This window comes from Oncorhynchus masou, chromosome 6 (assembly GCF_036934945.1).
Source record: "Oncorhynchus masou masou isolate Uvic2021 chromosome 6, UVic_Omas_1.1, whole genome shotgun sequence".
Classification (NCBI taxonomy): Eukaryota; Metazoa; Chordata; class Actinopteri; order Salmoniformes; family Salmonidae; genus Oncorhynchus; species Oncorhynchus masou.
The window spans coordinates 71,180,474-71,192,828 of NC_088217.1; positions in this window are offsets into that span (position 1 = coordinate 71,180,474).

The window sequence follows — 12,355 nt, forward strand, 5'->3', positions numbered from 1 at the left end:
GACCTGTTTTCTATTGATAGATATTTGTATATATCCATAAAAATGATGCTGATTCATGATTTCGACTGGCTGAGAACCTGCCTGCCTGTCTGTCTCATCCTGATTCCTGACACGTTCATTGCTATAGGACAGCTGGAGATCGAATTTGAATATTGAAACAATGTTGCAAATGTCGGATAGACAGAAACCAAGGTTTATATAAATCTCCAATGTTGAAAATGAAATGCTAGTCTAAAAGAAATGTGAGAATGTGTAGATGCTTTTTAGAGTGCAGATTAAGTTTATAAATTGCCTGGCTGGGCTGATGACACAGCGGATTGCGCAGTAAAATGAAACCGGGTAAATAGGCATTTTAATGCATAGATCTAACCGGTGGTAACTTGTGGAATAGACACAGGCTGGAATGCGGTTTTAACCAATCAACATTCAAGATTGTACCCACCCGTTGTATAATGGCCATTATAAACTGGGTGGTTCGAGACCTGAATGCTGATTGGCTGACCACCGTGGTATATCAGACTGTATATAATTACGTTGGTAACCAGTTTATAATAGCAATAAGGCACCTCAGGGGTTTGTGGTATATGGCCAATATACCACGACTAAGGGTTGTGTCCAGCCAGTCCACGTTGCGTCGCGCCTAAGAACAGCCCTTAGCCGTGGTATATTGGCCATATACCATACCACCTCGGGCCTTATTGCTTAAATATAGCATCTCTACAGATCCTATGTAATCTGTGAGGTTATGGTATCTCTGAGGTGGGTAATAGCATAGGCCCGATGACCTCCAGTGTGTGTGTATGTGTATAGGAGGGAGGAGAAGGGGAGATGGATACACTGAGAGAGAAAGAGGGTGAAAGAGAGGGAGAGGTAGAGAGAAGGAAAGGGAGATAGAGAGAGATAGAGAGATCTGTTGGAGAGGAGAGGCCTGGTTTTTCTCAACGCCACTTTCTCTGGAATTTGGATGATGGGAGGATAATCGAGTGAGGAGATGAAAAGATGGAAGGGAGAGAGAGAGAGAGAGTGAATGAGAAGGAGAGATATGCTTACTGGCATCGCAGGTTACAGGAGTCCAGTTTGTGGGAGTAAGAGAAGCACTAATTTGTTTAGTTTAAATAGTATCTGTCACTATGGCTGACGAGTAACAGGCTGATCCTACATGGCCATGGATTTGTGAATAAAACTAAAATGTAAATGGTGAATGTTATCAATGTGTGTGTGCATATGTATAAATATGTATGCAATTGTGTGTGTATGTTCATTTGTGCCTGACAGTGTGTGTGTTAGGGAGGGAAGGGAGCTGGATAAATGAAACATGAGCCAGCGGTGTGGGTGCTGGTGCTGCCTCGGAATATAAATGTTTTTTCATTAGCTTTTATCTTCCATACTGAGAGTGGCGAGTAAGTAATCGCAAGACTCCTCTCTGGAGACTGACCCCCCCTTAGCCCCGTCCATCCACCTCCTCTTCCTCCCCCGCCCAGCCCCTCATTCAGTCATTTGATCCCTATTCTCTACCCTTGTCACTCCATCGCCCTTATAACTTGTTTTAGCGCTCTCTTGCGGTTTCTTCTACTAGTATGTTTCACACGTACGTACAAATACTGTACACGTGTCCATGGACACGCTAAACCCGTGGGGTGCGCTGAATTGATGTTCACAGGTGTTATCTCACAGACATACTGTACAGTACATCACAGTATGAGCTGGATAACACACATTTAACACAGACACACAATCTATCATCCCAGGTTAATGTAAGCTTAAATCCTCAGCTGTCTCAAGTGACCCTGTGTTTATAAAATCCTCCATCCAGACCTGAGGCACAGCGAGTTTTAACAAAGCCAAGCTCAAGAACCTTAGTGGGGGTTTTTCTCTTCATTTTGTTGTGATGAGTCCAAGATGGCTGCCTAACATACCACCTAGTTTACACAAGGATTGTAAGACATCCAGTCATACCCACCCTCTCCCTGCACCTCACACCCACTTACATTTCCAGGGGGGAAATATCACTCATTCTTTCAGCATGTTTTATTTTATTTTATAAATGGGGATAATGCATGGAGCATTGTGTGTGTGTGTGTGTAAATGGGGTTCATGCATGGAGCATTGTGTGAATGTGTGTGTGTGTGTGTGTGTGTGTGTGTGTGTGTGTGTGTGTGTGTGTGTGTAAATGGGGTTCATGCATGGAGCATTGTGTGAATGTGTGTGTGTGTGTGTGTAAATGGGGTTCATGCATGGAGCATTGTGTGAATGTGGTGTGTGTGTAAATGGGGTTCATGCATGGAGCATTGTGTGAATGTGTGTGTGTGTGTGTGTGTGTGTAAATGGGGTTCATGCATGGAGCAGCCATGCTTCATATCTGTAAGTAATAAATCATTCTGTCATCACCACTTTTTCCCGGGCCCCTGGTTGTTCCCGTGTGGGTCACAAATGCCACCCAATTCCTTATTTAGTCTATTACATTTGTAGCAGAACCCATAGTGCTCTGGTCAAAAGTAGTGCACAATATAGGGAATATGGTGCTATTTGGGATGCAACCCTATGTTTTGGGAAGGAGATGTACACCCTTGCCCCTGTACTGCAGGGGCTCTGTACACTGTAGAGGGATTTGAGCCAGCTGCACTGAACCCACCACTCTCTTCTACATTCTCAACTCAATCAATTCATCACCACCAATAATCTACTAACCAGTACGATGAAGCATGTAGGTGTTTATGGTTATGTCACTGTATATGTTTGAATGTATGTGTGTATGCTTGTATTGTATGCGGATATGTGTAAGCTAGAGAAAGAGAGAGAGAGAAACAGAAGGGGAGAGAGAGAGAGAGAGAGGGAGGTCGACAGATCCACACCAGCCTGCTGCCTCCATGCACTTGATGCTGCAGAGCCTTCCACAATGTTTTGCCTAAAAAGGTCCTTTGCAGTGTGGCGTGTTTGGGTTAGTGGCATGGTATGTTTACGTTCCCCGCACATCTCCAGCGGTGAAACAACGGCAGGGTTGTGAGATATCCAGGGTCAGACGTGTCCTGCCGACAGCTGGCCTCTTGAGTTAAGAAAACAACCGGAGAGAAAGAGAAAGAGAGAGGATAAAGAGAACTAGAGAGAGAGAGGGTGAGAGGGAGATATAGAGGGAGAGGGGAAACCCCAATACAGCAACACAATTAAACAGAAACTAATTATGAGAAAGCTCAAATATAATTATTTGACACACTGAAAATAATTAACAAAACAACGGAGCAAATTTGAACCCTATCTGTCCCCAAACAGAGAATGCACAGTGGCAGAATACCTGACCACTATGACTGACCCAAAATCCTTGACTATGTACAGAGCATAGCTTTGCTATTAAGGGAGGCTGCCAATGGCAGACCTGGCTAACGAGAGAAGACAGACTATGTGCACACTGCCCACAAAATTATGGGGAAACTGAGCTGCACTTTCTAACCTCCTGACAAATGTATGACCACATTAAAGACATATTTCCCACAGAACCACAAATAATTTGAAAACAAATCAAACATCGATAAACTCCCATATCTGTTAGGCGAAATACAGCAGTGTGCCATCACAGCAGCAAGATTTGTGGCCCGTTGCCATGACAATAGGACAACCTGTGGAGCACAAACAATATTGGAAATACAACCTATATTTTGTCTGTTTATTTATCTTCCCCTACTATTCATAACACAACACTATGTCTTTATCTTTTTGAAACCTCCCCAATCCAATAAAACCCTGACAAATTTAATTGAGAGAGAGAGAGAGAGAGAGAGAGAGAGAGAGGAGTGCTATAAGTGAATCACAATATAAAGACTGATGGCATGACACCACATGAAAAAATGTCCCATCCCGTGTGGGATTTTTCAGCTGCATACAAAGCAATATTTGTGGACGTGTCATGAGTTAGATAAAGAAAGCAGGAGGAAGAGGCAACATTGGTTCAAAACATTCCAGATGTCAATTCGAGAGTCCTGGCCAGGTTATCAGTGGAGTGAGGGAAAAGTGTGACCCCTTGAACCTTCCATGAACTTACATAACCCAGATTCCCCCTGGCTACAGGTTGGATCTGAGAAGAGCCCTGCCACTGGTGAAAGAAGAGAGGGAAGAGCGGGAAGAGAAGGAGGATAGGGTGTTGTCTAAATTCACTAATTAAAGCCAGAGTTGAGTCCCTAACCCCCATCCTCCCACAAGAAGAAGCAATGATACCCCCCCCACACACACACACAGCGGACCCTCGGTAGCATTTGCACCGGGGAATTCTAATAAAGGAATATAATATTTAGACCAGAGAATCAATGATTGTGGTACGACACAGGCGGAAAGTGAATTATCAGTCAAAGAGCAATGGAAATTGTGAGCAAATCAAGGTCAAATGTTCTCCTGTATGCCTCAGTGTGATAACAATCTAACCTACTGTACCATGAAGACCATCACATTGAATAGGAAGGGACTGTTTCACAGATCTATTTCAGTGGGTCAGAGTCAGACACATAGCTGTCTTATGTATGAGACATTAGGGAGTCATCCTCCTCCTGAACAACTCCAAGCTCCAAGCTGCTCCTTCAGTTGAACCCTTGGTGACCCAACTCCATGCAGTACTCTGTATGCAGTTCAGATACAGTGCCTTGCGAAAGTATTCGGCCCCCTTGAACTTTGTGACCTTTTGCCACATTTTAGGCTTCAAACATAAAGATAAAGAATCAACAACAAGTGGGACACAATCATGAAGTGGAACGACATTTATTGGATATTTCAAACTTTAACAAATCAAAAACTGAACAATTGGGCGTGCAAAATTATTCAGCCCCTTTACTTTCAGTGCAGCAAACTCTCTCCAGAAGTTCAGTGAGGATCTCTGAATGATCCAATGTTGACCTAAATGACTAATGATGATAAATACAATCCACCTGTGTGTAATCAAGTCTCCGTATAATTGCACCTGCACTGTGATAGTCTCAGAGGTCCGTTAAAAGCGCAGAGAGCATCATGAAGAACAAGGAACACACCAGGCAGGTCCGAGATACTGTTGTGAAGAAGTTTAAAGCCGGATTTGGATACAAAAATATTTCCCAAGCTTTAAACATCCCAAGGAGCACTGTGCAAGCGATAATATTGAAATGGAAGGAGTATCAGACCACTGCAAATCGACCAAGACCTGGCCGTCCCTCTAAACTTTCAGCTCATACAAGGAGAAGACTGATCAGAGATGCAGCCAAGAGGCCCATGATCACTCTGGATGAACTGCAGAGATCTACAGCTAAGGTGAGAGACTCTGTCCATAGGACAACAATCAGTCGTATATTGCACAAATCTGGCCTTTATGGAAGAGTGGCAAGAAGAAAGCCATTTCTTAAAGATATCCATAAAAAGTGTTGTTTAAAGTTTGCCACAAGCCACCTGGGAGACACACCAAACATGTGGAAGAAGGTGCTCTGGTCAGATGAAACCAAAATTGAACTTTTTGGCAACAATGCAAAACGTTATGTTTGGCGTAAAAGCAACACAGCTCATCACCCTGAACACAACATACCCACTGTCAAACATGGTGGTGGCAGCATCATGGTTTGGGCCTGCTTTTCTTCAGTAGGGACAGGGAAGATGGTTAAAATTGATGGGAAGATTGATGGAGCCAAATACAGGACCATTCTGGAAGAAAACCTGATGGAGTCTGCAAAAGAAAAAGAAAAATAAAAGAGAGCCGCACACTCTTGGAGCTCAGATGCAAAACTTTAATACCAACGTTTCGACAGCCAAGCTGTCTTCATCAGGGTATAATCACAAACACTGCGGGATGACTCGTTTATATAGTGTCAAAGGACACAGGTGTCTGTAATCATGGCCAGGAGTGGCCTAATATCATTGGTTAATAATCAAATATTAAAATGTCATACAAAGAACAGCATGACACTGTATGACATTTTAATATTTGATTATTGGATTAAAAATACAGTTTTATATCTTTATGTTTGAAGCCTGAAATGTGGCAAAAGGTCGCAAAGTTCAAGGGGGCCGAATACTTTCACAAGGCACTGTACATCTTTCAGGACCACTGGACACGAGTCAGTGTCTTACACCATACATACCTGCCCCACTGAAGCTTTGATCTCAGGAGGTATGCTATGCTAAACCTATTTGAACAATTACAGCCAATTCTGACTTCAGCGCCACTCAAGGGCAGAGAGAAAACCGAGAGGCAAGAAAATGTAACTGGTAGAGAGAAAGAGAGACAAAAAGAAAGAAAGAGATGAGGGGGGGGGGGGAGAAAGCCCCAGGACAGCAAATTAGACCCAAATTATGAGAAAGCAAAAAGATAACACTGAAAAGAATCAACCAAAAAAAAAAAAAACGGAGCAAAATGGAATGACTTCAAATGGCCATTCCCTGTTTGACCCTCTAGGCTCTGTATGATTGATGTTGGGAGCTCAGCGCGGAGTATACTCACCTCTCTCCGTCTCCAAATGTACATGGAGAACGCGAGCGTGCTGCTGCTATACTCTAACTGTGATCTATTTTTTAAAACACACTCCAGAGGTAAGCCGGGAAAGGTTTTTAATTCATGGAATACTGTAAATTAATCAATAACCGAACAGCATCAGTCATTGATGATGAGGTCTAAGACATGATTAATTGATTGATGGGTTAGATTTGCGCAGATATCTTGCTGTGATGGAACCCTGCATGGTTTGAAGTGCAGATAGGGTTGCATACTTCCTTAACGAAGTCTCATCTCTATGAAACTTCCATTAGTGTCATCAGTTCTTCAGGTCAGCTAAACTTAATCTCTCCATTTCATCAGATTTCTTTTTCAGTTTACTTTTTTCATAACTAGACTACTGGTCAAAAGTTTTAGAACACCTACTCATTCAAGGGTTTTCCATTTATATTTGATATTTTCTACATTGTAGAATAATAGTGAAGACGTCAAAACTATGAAATAACCCAAAAAGTGTTAAATGAATCCAAATATATTTTATATTTGAGATTCTTCAAATAGCCACTGTTTGCCTCGATGACAGCTTTGCATACTCTTGACATTCTCTCAACCAGCTTCACCTGGAATGCTTTTCCAACAGTCTTGAAGGAGTTCCCACATATGCTGAGCACTTGTTGGCTGCTTTTCCTTCACTCTGCGGTCCGACTCATTCCAAACTATCTCAATTTGGTTGAGATCGGAGGATTGTGGAGGCCAGGTCCTCTGATGCAGTACTCCATCACTCTCCTTCTTGGTAAAATATCCCTTACACAGCCTAGAGGTGTGTTGGCTCATTGTCCTGTTGAAAAACAAATGATAGTCCCACTAAGCGCAAACCAGATTGGATGGCATATCGCTGTGGTTACCATGCTGGGTAAGTGTGCCTTGAATTCTAAATAAATCACAGACAGTGTCAACAGCAAGCAAACCCACAACATCACACCTCCTCCAAGCTTTACAGTGGGAAATACACATGCAGAGATCATCTGTTCACCCACACGCGTCTCACAAAGACACTGTGGTAGGAACCAAAAATCTCCAATTTGGACTCCAGACCAAAGGACAAATTTCCACCGGTCTAATGCTTGTGTTTCTTGGCCCAAGCAAGTCTCTTCTTATTATTGGTGTCTTTTAGTAGTGGTTTCTTTGCAGCAATTCGACCATGAAAGCCTGATTCACCCAGTCTCCTCTGAATAGTTGATGTTGAGATGTGTCTGTTACTTGAACTATGTGAAGCATTTATTTGGGCTGCAATTTCTGAGGATGGTAACTAATGAACTTATCCCCTGCAGCAGAGGTAACTCTGGGTCTTCAATTGCTGTGGCGGTCCTCATGAGAGCCAGTTTCATCATAGCGCTTAATGGTTTTTGCGACTGCATTTGAAGAAACATTCAAAGTTCTTGAAATGTTCCGTATTGACTGAACTCCATGTCTTAAAGTAATGGACTGTTATTTCTCTTTGCTTATTTGAACTGTTCTTGCCATAATACGGACTTGGTCTTTTACCAAATATGGCTGTATACCACCCCTACCTTGCCACAACACAACTGATTGGCTCAAACGCATTAAGAAGGAAAGAAATTCCACAAATTCGATTTTAAGAAGGCGCACCTGTTATTTGAAATGCATTCCAGGTGACTACCTCATGAAGCTGATTGAGAGAATGCCAAGAGTTTGCAAAGCTGTCATCAAGGAAAAGTGTGGCTATTTGAAGAATCTCAAATATAAAATATGTTTTGATTTGTTTAACACTTTTTTGGTTACTACATGATTCCATATGTGTTATTTCATAGTTTTGATGTCTTCACTATTATTCTACAATGTAGAAAATAGTCAAAAAAATAAAGAAAACCCCTTGAATGAGTAGGTGTTCTAAAACGTTTGACCAGTATTGTACGTATTGTTGTGGTTGAATGAGCCGGTTGGAATTAAAATATACTGCTTGAACAGTGTACAAGAGAAATTATTGGCATGCTCTGACATACTGTACATTGTTCAATAGATGGAGAATAAGAGCACCTCTTCCTAGCTGCCCACTGTACTGAGGCTAGGAAACACTGTCACCACCGATAAATCTATGATATTCGAAAATTTCAATAAGCATTTTTCTACGGCTGGCCATGCTTTCAACCTGGCTACCCCTACCCCGGTCAACAGCTCTGCACCCCCCACAGCAACTTGCCCAAGCCTCCCCCGTTTCTCCTTCACCCAAATCCAGATAGCTGATGTTTTGAAAGAGCTGAAAAATCTGGACCCCTACAAATCAGCTGGGCTAGACAATCTGGACCCTCTCTTTCTAAAAAGTATCCACCGCAATTGTTGCAACCCCTATTTCTAGCCTGTTCAACCTCTCTCTCGTATCATCTGAGATCCCTAAAGATTGGAAAGCTGCTGCGGTCATCCTCCTCTTCAAAGGGGGAGACACTCTAGACCCAAACTGTTACAGACTTATATATATCCTACCCTGCCTTTCTAAAGTCTTCGAAAGCCAAGTTAACAAACAGATCACCGACCATTTCGAATCCCACCGTACCTTCTCCGCTATGCAATCTGGTTTCCGAACGGGTCATGGGTGCACCTCAGCCACGCTCAAGGTCCTAAACGATATCATAACCGCCATCGATAAAAGACAATACTGTACCACTGTCTTCGTCAACCTGGCCAAGGCTTTCGACTCTGTCAATCACTGCATTCTAATCGGCAGACTCAACATCCTTGGTTTCTGAAATGACTGCCTCACCTGGTTTGCCAACTACTTCTCAGATAGAGTTCAGTGTGTCAAATCGGAGGGCCTGATGTCCGGACCTCTGGCAGTCTCTATAGGGGTGCCACAGGGTTCAATTCAACGGCCGACTCTTTTCTTTGTATACATCAATGATGTCGCTCTTGCTGCTGGTGATTCTCTTGTCCACCTCTACGCAGACGACACCATTCTGTATACTTCTGTCCCTTCTTTGGACACTGTGTTAACAACCCTCCAGACGAGCTTCAATGCCATTCAACACCCCTTCCGTGGCCTCCAACTGATCTTAAATGCAAGTCAAACTAAATGCATGCTCTTCAACCGATCGCTGCCGGCACCCGCCCACCCGACTAGCATCACTACTCTGGACGGTTCTGACTTAGAATATGTGGACAACTACAAATACCTAGATGTCTGGTTAGACTGTAACCTCTCCTTCCAGACTCACATTAAGCATCTCTAATCCAAAATTAAATCTAGAATCTGCTTCCTATTTCGCAACAAAGCATCCTTCACTCATGCTGCCAAACATACCCTCGTAAAACTGACTATCCTACCGATCCTCGACTTCGGCGACAAAATAGCCTTCAACACTCTACTCAGCAAATTGGATGTAGTCTATCACAGTGCCATCCGTTTTGTCACCAAAGCCCCATATACTACCCAGCACTGCGACCTATATGCTCTCGTTGGCTGGCCCTTGCTTCATATTCATCGCCAAACCCACTGGCTCCAGGTCGTCTATAAGTCTTTGCTAGATAAAGCTCCGCCTTATCTCAGCTCACTGGTCACCATAGCAGCACCCACCCGTAGCACGAGCTCCAGCAGGTATATTTCACTGGTCATTCCCAAAGCCAACTCCTCCTTTGGCCGCCTTTCCTTCCAGGTCGCAGTTGAAAATGAGAACTTGTTCTCAACTGGCCTACCTGGTTAAATAAAGGTGAAATATATATACTTTTTAAAATGTATCTTTATGTAACTAGGCAAGTCAGTTAAGAACAAATTCTTATTTTCAATGATGACCTAGGATCAGTGGATTAACTGACTTGTTCAGGGGCAGAAAGACAGATTTTTACCTTGTCAGCTCGGGGATTTGATCTTGCAACCTTTCAGTTACTAGTCCAACGCTCTAACCTTTAGGCTACCTGCCGCCCCAGCGTAGAGACAAAGGCACTCTCACCAACATTTCCCATCAATGTTTCAAGATTTAGCAGCGAGATATTCATTCTCACTCCCTGGTAATAATCAACAGACACAGGATGGCAAAAAGGAGAGGCCACCTACTTAGGTTTTGTAGCAGCCACAGCATAGTGTTAAGTATAACACACAGTTGCCAGTAAAGCAGAGCAAAAACAGAGCTTCCTAAAGACACCCATCACACAGAACTGGAGTCTGCATCACAAATGGGGCCTGGTAAAAAGTAGTGCACTATATAGGGAATAGTGGTGTAGCAGTTAGATATCATTATAAGAACACACAGCATTAGATTATCTGGTGAATAAAACCCAATTAGATTGACCGTCCACAGCATGAATCAGCATGCGTGTGTCCCTAGATACGGTGTTTTATGCAGGTCCCAATGACTGTATCTGTATAGTCATTCACAACAGATTACAAAGACTGTATCTGTATAGTCATTCATAACAGATGGAGATTGGGGTTAAGGTCTATAATGTGTTCATATAGGAGAGGGAACAGTGGTAGTCTTTAGGCTAGTAGGGCCCATTGATAAACTGCAGTGACAGTTGAGGTATAAACACACACATGTCCGCACGCACGCCCGCACGCTCTCTCACGCACGCACACACACACACACACACACACACACACACACACACACACACAGAGCTCTCTCTTTTTCAACGCAGCTTGCTTTCAGCCCTGAGTCAAAAACATTCCCATATGGTTTGCTGCATAGATTCAGAGGGATGGTATAAATACATAGCTGTACTTGCGGACCCCGGGGGTTATGTTCTGCTGGTCTCTCTGAGGGGAATGGAGGGAGGAGGGGAAGGGTAGTACGGTATGGCTTTCTCTGCTCTGGGAGCCTTGATTGAAAAACAGAATGTAGGAGAAAGAGAGAGAGAGAGAGAGCGAGAGAGAGAGAGAGAGAGAGCAACAGCGAATCCATATGCTGGATGGAAAACATCAAGGCATTTCCTCCCTATAAGCTCTCCCAACTCAGTGGACCACCATCTCTACAGAAAACAAACAGTCATTATATTACACACACATTACAAAACAGCAAGAGTCATAAAAACCATGTAGGAAAAATCAATACCCACACAAAAAAATACTATCTAGAACTTAAACTGGTTCTTTGGATGTCCCCATAGGAGAAAACTTTTTAGTTCCAGGTAGAACCTTTTTGGTTCTAGGTGGAAACCTTTAGGGCTCCATGTAGAACCCTTTCCACAGAGGGTTCTACATGGAACCCAAAATAGTTCTACCTGGAACCAAAAAGGGTTCTCCTATGGGGACAGCTTTTTCTAAGAGTATAGGACTACTACTATGTAACTACATAAATGATACATCATATGGTTACATCATATAGGCTATGTGCTGCTATCTCATGATAATCACTGTTGTGAGTGTGAAGATATCCAATCAATAGGAAAATATGAAAAATGTTTAGGAATAAGGAGAGGCTAATGTTTTTATTAACATTAATACATTACCATACAATAGGGTACAATTGTCACGCCTGCTCCCGCTCCCCCTCCCTGGCGCTCAAAGGCCCCAGGCTCCCCAGCATTACGCACTCCTGCCACCATCATTATGCACACCTGCCTTCCCCTCGTCACGCGCATCAGCGTTCATTGGACTCACCTGGACTCAATCACCTCTGTCATTACCTCCCCCTTTTCTGTCTGGTTCCCCGCTCTGTTCCCGGCTTCTGCATTGATTGTCATTTGTCGTTGTTTACCCGCGTGCTGACGGTGTTCCTGTTTTGTTACCTGTCTGTTCCTGAATAAATGTTGAATCCCCGTACCTACTCCTCATCTCCAGCGTCGGTCATTACAACAATAGCAGCCCATTAGCTTGACTCTATCAGTGGCATGCAAGGCCATCTCTAACACCATCCGAAAAAACTACCTGACATCCACCAAGAATTACATTATAAGGACATGTTTGTTTTG